This window comes from Cyanistes caeruleus, chromosome 10 (assembly GCF_971803275.1).
Source record: "Cyanistes caeruleus chromosome 10, bCyaCae1.hap1.1, whole genome shotgun sequence".
Lineage (NCBI taxonomy): Eukaryota > Metazoa > Chordata > Aves > Passeriformes > Paridae > Cyanistes > Cyanistes caeruleus.
The window spans coordinates 9,193,778-9,213,771 of NC_141710.1; the positions used below are offsets into that span (position 1 = coordinate 9,193,778).

At 39.2% G+C, this 19,994-nt stretch overlaps 1 protein-coding gene across 1 annotated transcript in view; it reads right to left on the reverse strand.

Moving 5' to 3' along the window:
- The window catches only part of LOC111933541 (uncharacterized), a 234,127-nt gene that overhangs the window by 121,894 nt on the left and 92,239 nt on the right, over positions 1-19,994 (reverse strand). The window contains exon 15 of the mRNA XM_086844843.1: positions 8,571-8,689. The gene's annotated coding sequence lies outside the window, so the exon portion shown is untranslated. The remainder of the gene's footprint in view (positions 1-8,570; positions 8,690-19,994) is intronic.

Consider the following 19,994-nt stretch of genomic DNA (forward strand, 5'->3'; position numbering starts at 1 on the left):
TCTTTAAGAGGAAACTGTAACAGAAAAGGAAGAAACCTTGAAAAAATAAAACAACCTTTGAGATGGAAAGCTGGTAGAGACCATCCCCAGAGAAGCTGGAAGAAACTGCAGGACATTCGTGATTGCTCCTGTTGCTGTTCTGCAGAAAGACACAGGAGACGCCCCAATTCCCATGTTCTCTGTGTCATCCACAGAGCATTGCATTCCACTTGGCAGTATACTTCTTTTCTGTTGCAAAATTTTGAAAAATACTGTGGCTGAAGTAAAAAGGAGAAAAGGAAACCTTTAGGAAGGCAGAGTAAAAAAATGTTTAGAAGGATCCAGAAGTGAGGAATATAAGGGAGGCAATCTAATGAAGGCTTAAGCTGGGTAGCTCCAGTAGCTCTACAAAGACCTAGGGAAGTAGACAAGAAAGCAAGTAATTATCATCAAGAAGCCAGAAACAGAGAAACATGGAAAAGTGCACCAAATGAAAAGTATCACCCACTGTGTAGCCTGTATCCAGCATCATGGAAAGCAGCAATCAATCAGCTTTTGACAGCAGCGTTTAATGTTACTGAGCTAAGCGGCAGACTCGGAAGCAAAACGAGCTCGCTGAGAAAGTGACAAACCCAAGCTTTGAAGACATTCATTAAGAACAAATCTGAGAAGCATTTTCAGAGAGAAGGTAGTGTTCAAAGGTGCAGCTTTGGGCATTGCCACCACAGGATTTAACACTGAGCCCATGAAGAACGGTGCAGACTTTAACAAGTTTTTCCATAGATATAAACAGGTGCTGATAGGTCCTGGTTCCAGAGCAGACATGAAACCATGCTCCCTGTGTGAGAATACTTCCACAGTTGAATATGAGCACAGCCAAAATGCTTGAAAATTCTGCCAAGTTATTCTGCCCAAACGTGAAATTTTCACAGCCAAAGAGCACAAGATTAGCTAAGCACCAGGGTGTAAAAATGGCCTGACTGGCTCTGGAGCTTAACAAGTAATTTAACATGCAAGAATGGACTAAAAGTAAAATTAAAAAATGAAAGTATTTGCAGGTATACATCTCATGTTGCTGAGAATGGGAGGTAATACAAACAAAGTTTAAACTTATGGAGAGAATTTCCAGATATACAAGGGAGACCAATTAAATGCCTGGAGCAATGCTACTGCAAAATGCCAGACTCAGGAAACTGAAAAAGTTCTTAAGGAAATACCTGGGCATGTCATTTGGCCTTCTAGAAGCAATTCACAACAGTAAAAGCTATTAAATACATCTAAGGGCATGTTAAGACAACAGACTTTTTCCTCCTCTATTTTCCAGGACATTTTAACAATTCAGATTTAATTTGGCAAGTCTCTGCTACAGCTAATATTCACAGGAATATTTTCTAAGCTAATTACTGAGACACGGATATTGCCAGAATTATCAATCCATCTTTTGGGGCTTTTTTTAAACACATAGTAGGAGCCCATTTTGCTTCCTCATCAAAGTCTTAATGATTTCCTGATCCAGAAGGTAGACTCTACATAGAAAAAAAATGCATTATTTATTAGAAATGCACTCTGATAATTTCTACAACATGTAACAAACCTAAGAAAACCTGTGCTCTAGAGCAATGACATGTTCCAGGTTGGAAAAAGGGTCTCCTATTTACTGGTGTCTATACATAGAGGATTCTGAGATAAGAGCAGGTGAATGACCTTGACTTTGATCATTTACCTGAGGCCAATATCACCAGGCCCTACATACAGCTGGGGACTTGATCTGGTGTGACTACACAAAAGAACAGAAGATGTGAGAGAGGCATAAAGATGAGTTAAGGACGTATTCTCATGGCCACTGTTCACCTAGATTGAGGTGCATCTTTTTTTGCCATATGCAGATCAACCTGGGGAACACTCAGCCAAGAGATCATGGGGAATTATGATGACCAAGATAATGTAGATAAACACAGCTGCCATTATCCTTTTAAACATAATAAAATCTCATTTTGGGGGGGTATAAATTTATCGAATGTGGAGATGATTCTTTTGCTGGCCCAGTTGTACATTCATGCTCAGTCTTTGGACGTTTATACAATCGGATTCTCTGCTTCTCAGACATACTGGTACTCTGTTGGATACTGCTAATATTTAGATGTCTCCCTCCACAGCAGTATTAGAGCACCTGGCAAACATTAATCACAGCACCCTGTGTAACTGCAAACACACTGCAGTAAGGAAATGAAGCAGAAGCAGCCCTCATCTAAACAGGATATCCACACTCAAGTGGTAAATTGATCCACCTTATCTCAAATCTTCAGCCAGTTCTTAAACACTAGATTATACACCTCCTAAACTCTTGTATAAAACCATGGTATTTTTCAATGTTGGTGAAAATACTTCCTTTTTTAACTTCACATAACAAGGACACTTTACAATGCTTTCATACATAGAACAAACAGGCTTCCAGTGAAAAAAAAGTGCAAAATTTAAATTATTTTTGCAAAATTGAAAGCAGGACATATTAGGAATTCTCCTGAATAATGACAATATGCCACTGTCCCTCCCAACACACAGCACTTAAGTGAAATAAATGAGAGAAAAAAGTATCTGGCTATCAAGAAACAGAAGTCAAATGGTTTTTTCCAAAGCCACAAGTACTAGAACATTATGGAAATTTCATTGATCAACAAAACAATGTTGATCAATCATTTTTGCTTTTCAATTTGATACTGGTAGAATACTTTTATCCAGAGGAAAAAAAAAGCATCTTTCATAAGTGTCAGCTTTTGGCCCATACATCTAGGGCAGTAAAGAGACAGCCACTACTGAAAGTCATTCCAGAAGGAAGCAACATCTGCAGCAATTGATATTTAGTTTTGTCTACAACAGAAAAAAACAGGGATAGTACAGAAGGGTCTCATGAGGGTCACATGAGAAAAACAGTGGTGATCAGTAACTAAGAAATTAAATACAGCGCACAAAGTAGTTTATTTAAAATAGGAGAGACAAAGAAATAAATAAAAGCAATTTGAATGAGGAAGTGAAGGCTGTGCACAGTAGTCCGATCTCAGGGAGGAAATACACTTGGCCAGACTTGCTGGAATGCACACAGAGCAACAATATTACTTGAAAACTGCATAAGAGTTACCAGTGTCACCCGATTTGCAAAACAGAAGCCACAAAAAAATGAGAATTGCAGCCATACTATAAACACTGCACTGTAGCAGAGCTAGACAGATATGTCTGGAGACTCAATAAAAAATTAATCTAGTAAACAGCAGGGACAAATATTCCAAGTATTTGTTACATTATTCCTTTGTTCGTAAGGATTCTAGACCAAACAAAACTCAGTATCACGAAAACAGCTCTAGAAAGATATACCTGACATGGACAGAAGAGAATTCACCATGAACCTATGATAACCATATAAAATAAATATTAAGGTCACTGACTGCAAGGGTCAGAAAGCTATTTAGCCCTTTCTTTCTGCTATTTGTAAGAAAGGAAAACTCCTCACTGAGTTCTACCCCAGGTTTCCTACACCTGCTTTCCTACACAGGAAGCAAGAACAGAACAATTTTTCAGCTTCTTCCTCTCCTACCTAGACTAGAGAACATTACAGATAGGGTTCCATCTTACCTTTTGAACTTCAGTTTGAGCCTGTTTGACATTGATGTTGCCAGACACAGACTGCTTTCTGGTCTTTGTGGAAGGTCACAAATAATATTTGATCTCACTACTCACAGAGAAAACAGCTTCAAGAACCAGGCTGCTGCCTGTAGGGAGTCTAGGATAAGCTCCTTCCACTATTTTGCTTAAAATGTTGCTGGGTCACCAAGGCAGATCTAGTTTTGCTCCATCTTCAGAAAAGAATTCCCAGCATGTATCAGAAATAATTTAAGACAACTTCCGAGCACAAGGAGGAAATTTCCTGTTTCATAGAGGCATCTGCATGCATGGAATAACTATACTTAACCTTATTTTGTGAAGGTGGAAACCTACGTGCCTAATTTAAACCTATATTTCACATTTTATAAACACATATCAAGTCCAAGTGGGGAAAAATAACAGGATAGAGACTCACGGTAATTAAAATTAGACTTCACCACTTCAAAATGCATCCTCTCTGATGCATCACTTTTGCTTTAACATTCATGTGAGAATCCTAGGAGACTTCTTGTCATGGGCTTTATAAACTAATATCATATGCAAATTTGGTTGATGAATATGAACTGAAAAACTGCATACAAGTTGTTGACAAGCAAAATTGATATTTAGGATGAAAAGGTATCTGAACTTTGTAATGGGTCCGCAGGAGTTACAGACCAAATTTTGCATACTCATGAAAATTATTTCACAAGGCAAAACCACAAAAAAACCCCAAACAAACAAAAGAAAAAAACACCTGAACAACACATTCCAAAGAGGATGGAAATATGTTAAATAGTTTTCTGCAATAGGGAATAACTATGGCCTTAGAAGTCATGTTTTCTTTTCTATCCTTTTAATAACAGGTTCTAACTCTAAATTGTATGACAAGAAATGCTACTTGCCAACAAAATCATCACAAGCTGCCTAAAAACACAAAGAGAAAGGATCAAACCATTTCAGAGTTTCTTTCTAGTGCCCAGAGAATAGTGCCCTCTGGGTGTCCATTAGAATATTCTGTGGTACTTGCATTGAAGCCTTACGTGCCCAGTAGGGATTGAAGTCACTATCAATTCATTACCTATGGGATGGTCATCAGCTTGCAGAAGGAAGTACTTGTTCTTGAAGCAATTACATTAGAGCAGATGAAAGAGTAGATATTCCCTTCTGAGGGAGATATTTTTAGTTCTATCATATGATAAAATCTGCACCACAGGTAAAGGGTGGATTTGCAAATTACAAAATTCTGGCAGCAGTTCAGATCATCTCCCTTATTCAGCAACACATTTATTCCTGGGGTTAACCTTTAGCATGCTCAACATGCTTCACTGAATAGCAAAAACCTGCACAAGCCACAGAAAAAGTAAATGTTAAGCATGCAACAAGAGAAGCATTGCTACTGTACAGATTACTTTCAAATTCCTAGCTTAGTCTAAGATTTTAAATCAAAGTTCCCTGAATATAACCTATGAAGTTATCCAGGCAAATTCTGAAGTTAATTCATTGGAGGAAAGAAGTCTTAGCAACATGAGGGTATAAAATTTTCAATGAATGCTCATACATTCACATGGATATACTTAAATGCAATCAGGTTTTAGAAACAGTTGAGAACATTCTTCAGAAAAGCATGTGATTGTATTTCAGAAATGCTGCCAGCTTGATGAATTAAGAGAAAAACTAAAGGAATATCAGAACTGACCATGAAAGCCCTTTAAACTAGAACACTTTCCACAAATACCCAGTGAACCTTTTTATTCATTTGTAAAGGGATGTTGTTGAATGAGTGTATTATGCCTTGGAATAAGATGAGATGCGTCAAGTCTTTGAAAGAGATATAACAAGTAACAGAACCTCCTGTAACTGTTTAAAAAGCTCTGGAATAAAAGTTTTGTCCAGATCTCTTTAGAGACAACAGTAGAATCCCTCCATCCAACTTCAATAACATGTCCTTGCTGCACATCTTATGGGATATGAACATAGATTAGAGCTACATGTTTTTCCACTTAGAACCACCTGTTAAACCAGCAGTTACACTTCCTCCCTTGAATTCTGTTTTCATAATGTCTCTCTGCCAGGTGCTGCTAAAATTGTGATACTGAGTTAAGAAAAGTGTAAGGACACATCAATGCTTCTACTGGAAGCCACTAAACAACTGTCAAAATCCAATGAAGTTTTTAAACAACGCCTCCACACAGAAGTGCTATCCTGAAGTATATCTGAAGATGCATCCTGTAGGGCTTGTAAGAAAAATTTACAGAATTCCAGGTAGCTGCAGGCAGGCCAAAAGAAAAGCCCTGCCAAGGTTGCAAAATGACAGAGTATTTTAGCCTAGTGCTGAACACAAGCTAAGAACCTGCACAATCTACTCACTCACATACTTCTAGGCTTGTAGCTTGGTAATTCAAGCCTGAATCTCCTTCCAAACAATCATTTAGAAGATGTACTCTGATTTAAACTGGGGTTTAACTGTAAAAAGATGGCAGGATTAAGCTGTAAATCTCATGGCCACAGCTGGTATTCTATTCTTCTCAAAAGTGAGCTATACCTGTGTTCATTATTCCAGCACAGTTCAGATAAATACTGGGGTTTAGCCTCCAAGGACAGAATGACACCATGTTTGTCCTGTAAAGGGCCATGAATGCCTGTGATATTACATAATCTGCAGGACAAAATCCCACCAAGATAAATGTTTGTACAAAGTGGTTAAGTAAAACCATTTTAGATTACTATTTTTGTGCAATAACAGGAATTAACAGAGGAAATCATGCACATTGAGATTCAGCTGTGTTGAGAAGCTGCACCAGAACTGAACACGTTTTTTTCTTTTGTGGAAGTTTGTCACCAAAAAAAAAATCCAAGAAAAATGTTTATACATTTTACAAATAATAAATTTAAATTATCTCATTTCTGTAAAAAGAAAGTATCCATAATAGAGGTGATATTTTATCCAAGTGTTTGTTCAATGTTTTTGCTAAATGCAGTAGAATATATTTGAAGTATTTCTTAAGTGGTCTTTTTTTCCTGATTTTTTCCATGCATTTAAAATGAATAAAATCCCTGGAACAAGTGGTAGGATACATCAGGTAAACAATCAACACTGAACATCATCAGCAAAACACTGGAAAGAGCACCATAAAGCTGGTCCATATTAGTTGCATTGAAAGATGCCTTCAAGCAAGACAGTGGTGTATGATGAATCCAAGTGTAACACCATTTTGTTATTCAGCCTTTCTTTGATGATTAACAGAATAGGAGTAAAAGTAGAATCATGGTACAGTTTTACATAACATTTTATTTACCTGCTTTTGACTTAAGAAATTATTTATGTCTGATGTAAAGTAAAAAACTGTTAATCTTTTAAACCAGGATACAGATCAGGTGCTATATAAACAATTCCAAAAGGAACTCCTCTAGTCACAGAATTCATTTTCCTTTTCTTCTGGTGCTTACATGCTGACAGATGGAATGACATGTTTTGGGTCAGGGGGCTTTTCCACCAAGCAGAACAAGTCAATTTACATTCTCATCAAAATCTAGCAGCCTGTGTATGAGTTTCCTTTATTATATTGGTAAAGTATCCCACTTTAAAAAGTACTAATCTACCCTGTGAAAAGTAAATACTTGAACCTTATCACATCTTTCTTTTTAAGGCTCTAGGCCAGACTGTCCTAACCAGAAAACACTGTTTTAATCGAGAGCACAGCAGGTTTGATGCTGCATAAATTCCCACCTAGATACTTAGTGAGTTGAGTATTCACCCACATCAGGTACCAAATTCACCCTTTCCTAGTGCTCATGTAATGCCCCAGACGAGGGGAATGCAGAGGCCTGGGGAAGGCAGTTTCCTGTGGGCTCTGGAATTATCCATGCTGGATGACAAAAGGGATAATCAACTATGGAAAAACAAAGATACAAATAAAAGGACATGCAACAAGTTCAGCTTTTAAAAAAAAAACGACAAAACAGACACTTAACTTGTTTGCAGAAAACACAAGCTAGAATAGATAAAACATGATAGGACTCAGAATAAATAACCTGCAACAAAGATCTTAAAAAAAGACTAAAACCAGTTGGGTCGAGGAATTAAACCCATCTTAATGCAGAAGTAAAAAGATTCCTCAAAAGACATTTTGACCTGTAGAAAACAACACACAGGCTAACATGCTACACTGAGGGCCTGCTTTGAGAAGCTATATGGTACATGCATATCAACTAATGGAAGCTGATTTTGGTTTGCTTTAGGGTTTTTATTCCTCCAGTGAAATACTGGAAGCAGGAATTCTCCTCAAATACTTGGCAAGGTCACGAGATGATCACAGTCAGAGTATTTAAGATAACACTGAAGCAGAAGAAAATGATAGCCTTTTCACTGGTGCTCACTACAGAGGCCACTGGGGGATTTTCATATCAGAAATAAGATTAAAGCTCTGCCTGACACCATTGTTACCATGTCAAACCCTAAATAATCTGCTCAAAATCACTGACTACATCCAAGACAGCTTTCGTATCTACTAAAAATATGACTGCAGCCAAAGGAACTGTTTAGGTGCCAGATGTGAAAGCTACCAGACACTAAATAATTGAGCTTATTTTCAACATTTTGTTGCCCCAAACGTGCTAATATAGCTATTGTATTTATTTCTTAAAGACTTAGCACTTCAGTCAAGACAAAGTTTGATCCTATTTTACCAATGGAATCAGTGGGAAATTTCAAGACAACCAGACCATAGGGTCTTCCATAGGTACATAAGTATGAAAAGAACAGCAAGTCCAGGAGAATTTAGAACTGTCTGGCAGATGACCATTTGTCAGGCTGACAAGCTGATGAACACAGCCTGAGAAACCAACACCACTCAAATATAACACAGGTCAGTTCTCCCAATCTTAATCAGAACAATCCATACATCCCTTGGCAGACAAACAGAATGCACGAGTCCATACATCCTTTCCCTCACCATCTCCCAAGGCACTGGCTCCTGTAGGTGCTCCAGTCCTCACAGGCAGTGACAAACTGCATCCCACCTCCCTTTGGCTTCTGAAGTGCAGTCATACAGTAACTGCCCAGTACAGGTCTCTGAAAAGCAAAACAGGGAAGATACAAGTACAGTCAAAACCAAATGTGAGCCCAGAGCAATATAAGAGAAAAATACAACATCCCTAAGTCAAACAATATGATTTGTGTTGCAACCCAGAGCAGTAGCACAAGACCCTCTCTCCACAAAGCCAGAGCCTGATGGCCATTGAACAGTCTGACTTCACACCATCAATCACAGTTACAGCAACACCTGTGGTAAATGACTAAAACCCACAGTGCTCAATAACCCTTAACACCTTCCATATTTTATGATTTTTTTAATGCACGAGGGCAAAGGGGAAAGGTAGCACAAACAGGTTTTTTTCAAGAAAATTTGCCTAGAGACCGTTGCTCCAATTTTCTTGGCTTCCCCTGTAGGAAGGATAAGATTCTCCTATCTGTCAGCAGATGTTTGTATCATTGTTGCATTCTAATGCACTGACTTATTTACTGTGGCAAGATGAGTTGTGTAGAGGCCTGCTCTCATTTGCTAGACCTGCAGGCTAGTCAAGACAGGCAATGAGTATTTGAGAGGGGGCTCCATTCTTGCCCCAAATTGCCAAGATTATAGTTCAAGGACACTCCAAAAAACTCTTCTTTCACCACTTTTACCCAAATTTTAGATGTTACATCAGTTTTAAAGTTTTGCTTGGCCAATGCCAGTTCTACACAGAACAGGGACAGTGGAACCTAGAGATGGTTGTAGCCCATAACTCTGGCATTGCTACCAGGTGACTGTGGCTTTATAGGGGAGATGTAGCAATCCAGTTTGATGTTCAGCTTCATGTTCTTCCTTGTCAAATACCAAATGCTCATTAGTAGGAGCAGCCTAGGTGTATTAACTTTGAAGCTCATCTTCAACAACTTATATGAAACAGTCATGATTGATGGAAGCAGAGAAATGGAGGAAATGGAGCAAAAGCATGAAGTACCAGACCAGCTGTAGATACACCCATTCTCTTCATTTCAACTGACTCATTCCACTACAGTGTTTTTATTTATATAATTATCTCTTCTGAGGATGAATCCAAAGGTCTCTTGAATTACTCCCACAGAGCAAAGAAGGGAGCTATTTAGTGTGAAATCAGAACATTTTTAGGAGCAGTGTTTGTACTTAGCTGTCTCAACCCAGACTCTTACTAGGGTGAGTCTTCTACTCTCATTCTTTACATCATTGTTGAATCTGGGCACACAGCCCCTGCAGATTCACATTTAACAGGGCTCTCAGCCCACAGAGAGAGACTTGGACTCCCAAATGAGCAATACACAGTTAGCATGAAAATTAGTCAAAACTCCAGCAATAAGATGACTCCATGTACTGTATGGGGACCTGAATCTGTAGGCAGGGAAAGTTTGAGTGATTTCTTTTCTTTCGGTTGGTGTGAGTGGTTGGTTTTTTTGGTTTGCCATTAATGCACATCAAATCTGAGGATTTATTACTTATGAGTGAGTACCTCCAGTGCAGTACCATAACTCTCATTAATATCACATTTCCAAAAGGCAACGGGTTTTCCACACTGACAGTCATTTCTCAAAAGAAGCAAGAGGAGCTTCTAGCAGATGACTTCTTAGATCAGTGAACACAAAGGAAAAACTCTTCTGTTCTCTAAATATTTTACTCAGCTGCCACTGTCACTCTTCTGGAGTTAGACAAGTCTCCTGAGAAGCAGCTTGGGTCTAATCCATGGAGCCTCAGACCTGTGATTCCCCTTCTCCAACAATTCCAAAATGCCTCAGAGGTGCGTGAGGTGTTCAGTCCCTGCCTACCTACATATTTAACTTGCTTTTCTGCCTGAGGCCCTTTCTGTCACAAAATTCACAGAAGCTTCATATGAGTGAGAGTGGGAACAACAGGAATGATGTCCTTAGTTTGTCTTTTCACTGTCTCCACAGGTGGTTAGGACTCAGAGCCCCTTTACTACTGCTTAAAACACTAAAATAGAAAGAGTTTTCTTCTGAAATACATCAATTAATTCCACTGTAGGAGAGAGACTTCACTTCACTAAAGTACAAATCAAAGAGCCAATACATAGTACCAGCAATTACATTTACTATTTATTACATACTGTGATAAATCACATGAGCTGCAATGCATAGCACACTACTGCAAAACAGTTAATATTGGTTTACCCTGACAGGAAGGAACATGATATACACCACAGTACTGTGCTAGTTACTGTGAGAGTTGCCATCCTGAATTAGTTTGAAGGTCCATCAAGCATGGTATTGACTGACACCAGTATCAGATGTTTAAGGAGGGAGTCCCTATGGGGGCAATTACAGACTAATTTACCCATAAGGAAATTCTCCTTTAAAGTCCATCAATTATACTCTGAGGCATAGGGATTTATATCTCATGTTTTTAATCCTTCCTAACTTAACTCTAGGTTATCTTATTATACCTATAAATGCTTAACCCTTTTTCAAAGCCTACTAAGCTTCTCTTAGTATAACAATTATAAATTATGCATAACTTTCCAAGCATGTAGATAAACACAACAAAAACACATGCTAACTGGAAAATTATTCATGGGAATTGCATAAAAATCCATCATATGTATCATGGAAAATTCAGCAGGGCTGATCACTGAGAAACCTATCACAAACATTCAACTTAATGACTTCCAGCAAACTTCAGTGGATTAGATAAAAAACTGCATCTAGAATGGCAAAGTTAAGTGTCAAACATCAAGAAAAAAAAAAAAAAGGCAGTGTTTGCTATGTTCTCACCATCTCAGTAAGCCCATTTATAGGGGTGTTTCCTATGTTACAGTATCCAGTACATCATCCAGCTTCTCAACACACAGTCACAGATGGAAGTCTGTTTTGTCAGACCCGTAATTCAGCAATTTCATGGAGAATAACACACAGGACTGCTGTGGAATTCAGTAAGAGACCCTGCATTCACATGGAAAGCAGAGAAAATGCCTTTGGCATCCCCCCTCGGTGGCCCCTTGACAGGAAGGCTGTACACAGCTAAAGTTTCCTGCTTGCTACAGAGCTGCTGGAAATGTACTGAGGTAAGGAGGCATGGGAATCAGATCACCATATTAACAGGCACTTTCCTAGCCCATCTGAGGAGCTGAACAAGAAAGGTTTATAAAATACAGCAGCAGAGCTCTGCCTGTTCTGTACATATAATAGGACATAGGTCACATCATAGGATTCAGCAAGAAAAACTGCATGAGCAGTAGGACTTGCCACCTGACCAAAATGAGTTCTGGAAAACTGTTCAGATCTGGAGAAAAATCTGAAATTCAAGTAATTAATCTCACACACACATTAAAGAAAATACCCTATTTTTTTTTTAGTTGCTCTGAAACCATACATCAGCTTTCTAAGGACACAAAAGGGAGTCTAAAATTGATTAAAATATGAGCAAATTTTCCTCCAAATATACAAAACTACCAGGGTGACGGAAAGGCTTTCTGGATATAATTTAAATACACTTCAAGAAGTAAAACTCAGCTGCCCTCTGACTGCTGCAACTGCCAAGTTTTTCAAGTGTTTCCTCCTCCTTTGCTACTTTCACCTTGGGAACTTGATGGATGCACTACTACCATTCCCAGGGGCCATTCATGTCTTCTGAAGTGCCTGCTCTTACAGGGCTGTTCACTGCTCTCTTGTGCACAAACATAAAGGAAAGACCCCCACTCGAACTTCAGTCAGCCCATACCAACATCTACTGACAGGCACGGCACAGACAGGTTGGGAAAGGGTGGCACTTATCTCTCCTATGGCATTTTACCATGTATAAATTACTCCTGGTCTCTGCCAGAGACAGATCAGGTAGACTCCATTCTTGTCCACAGTTCTCAGAAGCCAAAAGTTAACATAAAATGTCTGCCTTCTAACACAGCACAAATGAAAACCCCAGTGTGAATAATTGATGTCATGGCTCACCGGATGAAGAGCCAGAAGTATTTCACATCAGTCCCAAAACTTCATTTATCCTAAATGTCATGCAAGACGAAAAATTTGCTTCAGCTCAAGAGACCCTACCCCTTTTCCTACATATAAAATTATTTATTGATTTGGGATTAGGAATTTTTGCTGGATTGGGGGGAGGGAGAGAGGGATGGAAGTTACAGCAGTCAGGGGATTTTAAAAAAAACCCAGTTTGCCACTGGTTGAAACCATCACAGTTGTCACAGGAAATCCAAGTTCACATTCCCATGCTCAAGCAAGCACAGAACAAGCTGAGCCCAGGTATCCTATATCATATCCCAGGATTTCATCCAGAAGTCCACAATTCCTAAGGATGGAAGGACACATTAGCAGTATCTCACACCATCTGAGCTGGCTCTCTAATCAGCACTCCAGTCCTGACTTGTTTTACTTCAACTGCAACCACTTCCTGGATTAGAACAGTCTAAGGATAATTTAATGTGAACCAATTCTGATTTTTCTAATGAACACATTAGTTGACCTAGTATGAAACTAAAGCTGTAATTCTCAAACTTCTGGGCACAACTTCAGAAGCAACATTAGTGGAATAAGAGGGGATATTTTTTTATGGATATTTTAGGACAGAATAGACCATACCAAGCATGATGGTGCAACTGAACAGGGGAGCATTCAAGAAACTTGCTCTCACAAGACACCTTCCCTCTGCATCAGGTACCAAAATCCTGGCAGCTTGCACCTGCTCCTCTGTGCCTGGACAGCTACTTGTTAAAACAACTACAGTGCTACTGTATCATCACCCCCAAAGAGTGCTCCCAGGACCTGCAGGATGCACAACAGACACCAACAGAAGCAAGATTATGGCTACTTGAAGTGCCATTATTGGCAAAATTTCAAAACCAGTCAGTGTCATTTTATAGCCATTCATTTTTTTAAATCCCATTTATAGTTAAATATCTCCTTTCCATGGCTGGATTGTAAGACACAGGGGGAGCAGTGCAGAGAGATTCCAGTCCCATGACTAAGGGGTCACAGGGAGGCACAGTTCACCAAACTTGCTTTTTAAAAAGTCAGAACAAGCCTAAACATAATTCTTTCCCTTAGCTATTGTTGTTAGCAAATAGCTTATATTTTGTTACTCTAAAATCTAAGATAAAAAACCTTTCCCTATGGGATAGCATCTAGCATCTGAATTCTAGTTGCTCATCCACTAAAATAATCCTTATTTTTAAAATACCTGATAAATGTTGTATTTCCCAGCAGAAAAATCCCTTTTTTGTAGTCCTATCAGGTTTCCCACCACAGTCACCACACTGCCTCTCAATGCTCCTTTGGTAGGCTTTCCAGTTCAGTCTGCTCTGGTCAATGACCCACACTCACCACAAGTGCACATTTTCCCACCTCTGAAGGACTCCAGAGAGGTGTTGTGCACCAAACTAAGGCTCCCAAGCCAGCAGTGGAGTCACAATAAACAGAGGAGGGAAATCCTTCTCTAGTGACACAGGCTGAGTGACTCAAAGGCAATTCAGAGGCATTTTTATCCTCTCCGTATAGAAATATGTTAACACAGTGAGGCTCTTAAATTAACCCACAATGTACAATGATCTGAAGGTGTACAATATATGCCTGCTGGTGTCCCAGGCAGCCTTTCACACAAAACCAAAAGGCCTGGCTGACAAACCATGACGTTGCAAATAAAAATATTTTGAGTTAACTTTTTAGTAGGAAAGGGAAAACTTTCAACTCAAGTAGAAAGGGCAGTCATGACATTTTCCAATATTCTAATGAAGCAGATCAAAGCTCTCCACCATGGAACAGGGGAAAAATATCACAAGCCCCAACCAAGCCCCTAACCCAGCTCCCTCAACTGCAGGGGCAGAGCGGGATTACCCACGCTGGGCAGGCACATGGAGAGCTGCCCATGCCATGCCATAGCTGAGCCCACCAGGCAATAAACTATAGCCAGACAGGCAGTCCCAGAGCTGCTGCTGCTGGCTGTTCCAAGCACACAACACAAGGGAGATGGGGAACACATAGATGCTCACTTGCACTCATCCCTCAGCAGCACTGGAGACAAACCCGAAGAGAGAACTGAAGGAATTTCCTCCAAAGCCTGCAATGACATTTTCAACTTGAATACGGTTTAGTTTCTGAGGGAACCTACAGAAATCATAAAGGGTCTGACTAAACAGACACTGTATGTAGCTGAAGACTACAGCTGTTAGCAGAGACACATCCAAACCCCAGCCAAATCCCTGCCCACTGGAATCAAGTGAAACAACAGAACTGGGATTCACCCCATTCCCAAGAGCTGATAGCATTGGAAACCATACAGGAGAGAGTTTTCACCAGTTGCAGCACTGCTGCCAGAAAGGGGAGGAAAAGTATGGGTATAAGAAAGTCCAAATGTTTAAAAAAAAAAAAAGAGTAGAAGTTCCAAAGCTCAGTACTTCTAGGAAGTAAAATCAGACTGCCTAAATCATTGGCCTGTTGGCATTCAGATCTATTCCAATACCTCCCCTTCCAGGAATAACATCACATTTTACTGGATAGAGGTGAACAACAGTAGCACTAACAGATTTTCATCCACAGGAACCAAGAATTTGGGTATATTGGGCTGTGTATTTCAGCCTTAACTGTACACATTGCTCAAGCCATTTTAATAGACATTACTATTACCAGAGTACAGGTAGAGGGAATGTGATCATCAATGTTTTAATTTTAATAGTATGGCATGCATGGTATTGCAAGTCCTATCTTAGAGCCCTCTGAGCTTCTATAAAGAGAATTTTCATTTTATTGGCTTTTGAAATGCAAAATACCATTTTTGGTTTTCTTCCATAAAACTCAAATGAGTTTCAATTTTAATGCACTTAAAATTTTCATTTTATTTTTGAAGGCTTCCTCTACCTAAGTTTTAAGTTAATTATATTTTCCTAGAATATTCCTTAACTTGTCCTTCAATTATAAGTGTGGATTCCACAGGCTTTTTTCTGTTAGAGAATCTTTGATCACATTTTACATTCAAACATGTATTACAAGTTCACCAAAATTCTAATCTGTAAGATTCTCCTGCTCTAAATTAATTTCTGGGACCAACCAAAAAAGGGTGACATGGGGTTTCGATCACAGGTCACTAGGAATGATTTCAAGTAGTCCAAAATACTACATCTGATTGCACTAGCTCATCTCACTGTAAGCTACCTCACCTCCCTTGAACCTTTACTAAGCTAAGCAGTAAAAGCACAAGTCTCAACCCTGGCAGCAGAATTCACTTAACCAAAAAGCCACAAGTTAAACTATGATGAATGTGCAATTAGCATTGAAGTACAAATATTTTGGACTGCTAGTTTAAAAGAAAAGGCCAGATACATGGCCTGCAATGCACAGTGAGCATCAGATGGCCCAACACCAACTGTTGATTTATTTCTGGCAACAAATAAGAGAGGCAGGAACCACTACAAAAGCAAATAGATTTCTCTGTTGCTGTATGTGTAGTGGAAATGCTGCAGATTGATGTTACTTTTCAGCAATCATGTTAAGTAGAAGGCTACTTGAGCACAAGATGTTTTAAAATTGCATTTTTCAAGGGCAAATTGTTGTATGTAAAAATACAGAACCAGGATAGTGCAGGGCCAACCTGCATAGAAATATCATGAGTTAAATACCTGGCATAAAACTACACAAAGGAAAAAGGAAAATAAACAGAACAGAAACTTACTAGAACAGAAAAGAACACGTGGATCTAGACAGAAGTGCACTACAGCTGAAATGCCATGTACTAATGCACTAAATGACAACTCTCAAGTCTATATATAGTCCTCGATAAAAAAGAAATTGAAGTCCAAAATTAGCTCACAATTTCTACTTTTGCTCACAGCATGGTTATGCAGCAAAGTTCAATTAAAATAAGCTGTGAACAGCCACAGCTTCCTTTCCATGTGATTCATTTGTCTGATTCCAGAAGAGTGGATTCATCACAAAGAAAACCCCTCAATCCCAGTGAAGACCAGTGTTGCAAGTGAGGTTCCCCCACCAACTGTAGAAACAAATCTCCACTTTTTAAACTAGGGCACAAATAAGGAAACTTTCATCAATTCCACTCCCATTAGCACACCCAGGGAACCAAACAGGTGAGAAGGTGAGAACAGATCCATGTCAGAAGAAGCATATGCTTCCTCACACATTACACCTCAGGCACCTGTCACAGCAGCCTTGCTTCATCTGCCATGCTCCTCACAACCAGATCTGCATCCAATCTGTTCACAGGAATGCATCTAGCTTAATTAAATGGACATAGGAAGATGTTCATAGAGATTATATTTAACATCTACATCACTGGAAACTTCCTTTATAACCAAATTCATACTTCCTTTCAGACAACTGAAAACTCATTCTTGACAGAGGCCGTCATGCTCAGAAGGGTTTTGTTCTTACTTTCCACAAACAGCTGGGCAGACACAGCCATTATAGCAGCAGAACAAAAGTTCTGTATGCCAATATCTTCTTCCTCAGAGAAGCTGCTGGGATCATCAGGAACAAAGGAACTAGCACTACTAGTTACACAGTCCTACTCCAGCTTCAAGGCCTAACACAAACACATGGCTAACTAAACTGTCTCCAACAAGCAAAAAATTAGAACAAAACACTGTACTGATCATAGCAGTAACTAAATATACTTCAACCACTTCAGTTAAAGACCCAAGCTTACACATTCAAGCCTTTACAAAATGAATTTTCAATTTCCTGGAAGGAGGGGGAAATTCAAAGCTATAGAACAGCTGGATGGTTTAATTATTGCTGCATGAGCACTGATTTTGTACAAGGCTTCCAGCTTCTGCAAGCCAAACAACACTTACAGGTGAAAAGCTAAACCCCACTGCCCCCAATATGCAGGTCATTCCAAATGAAATAAGCCCAGCTGTTTTCCCTTTGGTTCAGTGAAAAATCAGTTCACAAATTAAATTTTTCTTGCAAAGCCACAGCAAAGTGTAATTGATTTTGTGATGGAAGAATACAAAAAATGTTCATTAGGTAAGGGGAGGAGGAAGAGAAGATTTAGCCAGCAGCTGTAATATGGACAGGGTGGCACTAGAGTTACCTGTCTGTCAAATTAAAGGAGTCTCAAAAAATGGTGGAAAAAAGGATCCTTGTACAGAATTATTATACAGGCAAAGATGAACAGGAATCTGATAATACCCCCCAACAAATTTACTCTTTTGACAAAATTGTAACTTTTGAAACAAAAAAGATCAAGCCTAGAGATTAAGCACTAGCAAAAAAGATTCTGGAATACTCTTGCATTTTCCACTTTTGGATCTTTAGCATCCTTAGCCCAGAGTAAGCAGTAAAATGTGATCTATCACAACAACAGATCACCTAACAGCAAAAAATTCATTATGGATTTTTTTTTTTTTTAATTAATCAAGACCTATTCTAAGACCTATGTGAAGATATAATGACTTGGGATTTTCCATTATCCCTGTCTCTTCCTCCCTGTAAGAAGGTTAAGCAGAGAAGCCCCTACTCACTGGCAGGCAGGTCCCTGTTACAGTCCCCATTGGTTTCACAGCTGATGTACCACTGGAAAAATCAACACAAAGAATCAGGATTTCACCTCTGATTTAATTTCACCTTACAATTTTACACAGATTTCAGGGTTATTAATAAAGACAAAGATTTATTAAAGACATTTTCCCCAGGTAAGATTGGCACACCACACTTCAGAGTAATGAGCACAGTCATTTTCTGTCAAAGTTGTACATTAGCTGGTCTGCACGTGGGCATTAATTCACTTGAGGCACTCATGTCAAAATGGTAAAAACCAAGACCAACCCCAGGTAAAGTCATGGGACCAAACAGGCCCTTGGGAAATGCCAAACTGCCACCCACCATGACAGCAGGGCCCCTTCGTAAGGCAGGGAGCTTTGGGAACTGCAGGAATGGAAAGAGTTGCTAACAGACAGATAATAGGAGCCCCCTGGAGCTGCCATGCAGTATCCAGGGCAGAAAGCCTCCAGAGTCTCCATTTGAAAGCTAGAAGCATCTAGGGGAAAACCACATTTCAGCAATGCAGTAGAAAGGCACCATCATTCCCTGCTGCTTATCTACAGGAGTCTCCTGGGAGTGGTTCTTCCTGCATAAACTGTAATTACAGGGGCCTAATCAGTAAATTCCATGTTATGTTTCATCTCTTAAATATCTACATTGCTTTCAATTCTCTCTCATAATAGATCTGAGTGAATATATAGAACCAGAATAAGTGAAGAATCTACCAAGGGCGCCCCTCAAAGTAGAGTGGGCTCACTTCCAAGGCCACACAGAGAAGTGAAGGGACATAATATTGTAAATGAACTACAGCTTCAGTCACCTAATACATCTGCAGCAATTGTTTTGGCACCATGTCTTTGAGCCAACAAAGATTTTATAAACAACATTTATATATACCATTAATTTTTTTAATGACTTAAATGGAGGCTACCATGACATAGTGGCTGTATGGGGATGGGAGAGAAGTTTCAATTATAGATACTCTTACTGTAGTAGAAAAAAAATCCTTGTTAGTCTCTGTCTACCAGTCCAGTGAAGCAGCCAGTTTGGAAAAGCACCTTGTGTGAATTCCACAGCAGTCTGAGCACTCCTGGCACCTTCCATCATTTAGCAAGGCATAAAGTCCACAAGTGCAAAACCAGCCCATGCTCAATGTGTTATGTATTACCTTTATATATACATATATATATTCTGTATTATATTGAATCCTTGAGGAACAGTCATCTCTACCATGTTTATATGCTGCAGTTTGGAAGGCAATTCCTTACAGCATACAAAAACAAAGCAGAAAAGGAAACTAGTATTTGATCTGCTCCTTGATTGATTCTCACCTTTCAAATAGAGGCCTCTTTTGACACATAGAAGAAAAAGAGCGGTGGGAATTAAAATCTTTTAAAAGTTAAATTCAACTTTTAGACAATTACTTGATAGCATATTTCAGCATTGCAAACTAAATTCAGTACTCAAGTAAAACAAATTAGTCTTAAAGACCTTGTCTATATATATATATAGAGGGACAGACTTTTGAGAATTTATTTTTCAGCAAGTTTTTGGAAATACTGGTCATATTGCCATGATATTGTTACTTCCCCCATCTTTTTCATGAGACTGCACATTAGTCAGTCTTGAACCCATATGTGAAACAACCTCTACTGCCTGAATAGATTAGAATCTACAACTTTCAGGTGAATGCTCCAGTGTCTGCTATGAAGCTGTTCTATGAATGTTTAAACAGGCATTTCACACTGCTGGTACTAGAAAAACCCTTCCCTAATCAGACTTTAGGTGTCTGTGGCCCCTTTATTCATGTCCCTTGCCCCTTCCCACACCTAAAGGGAATAAAGTGGAA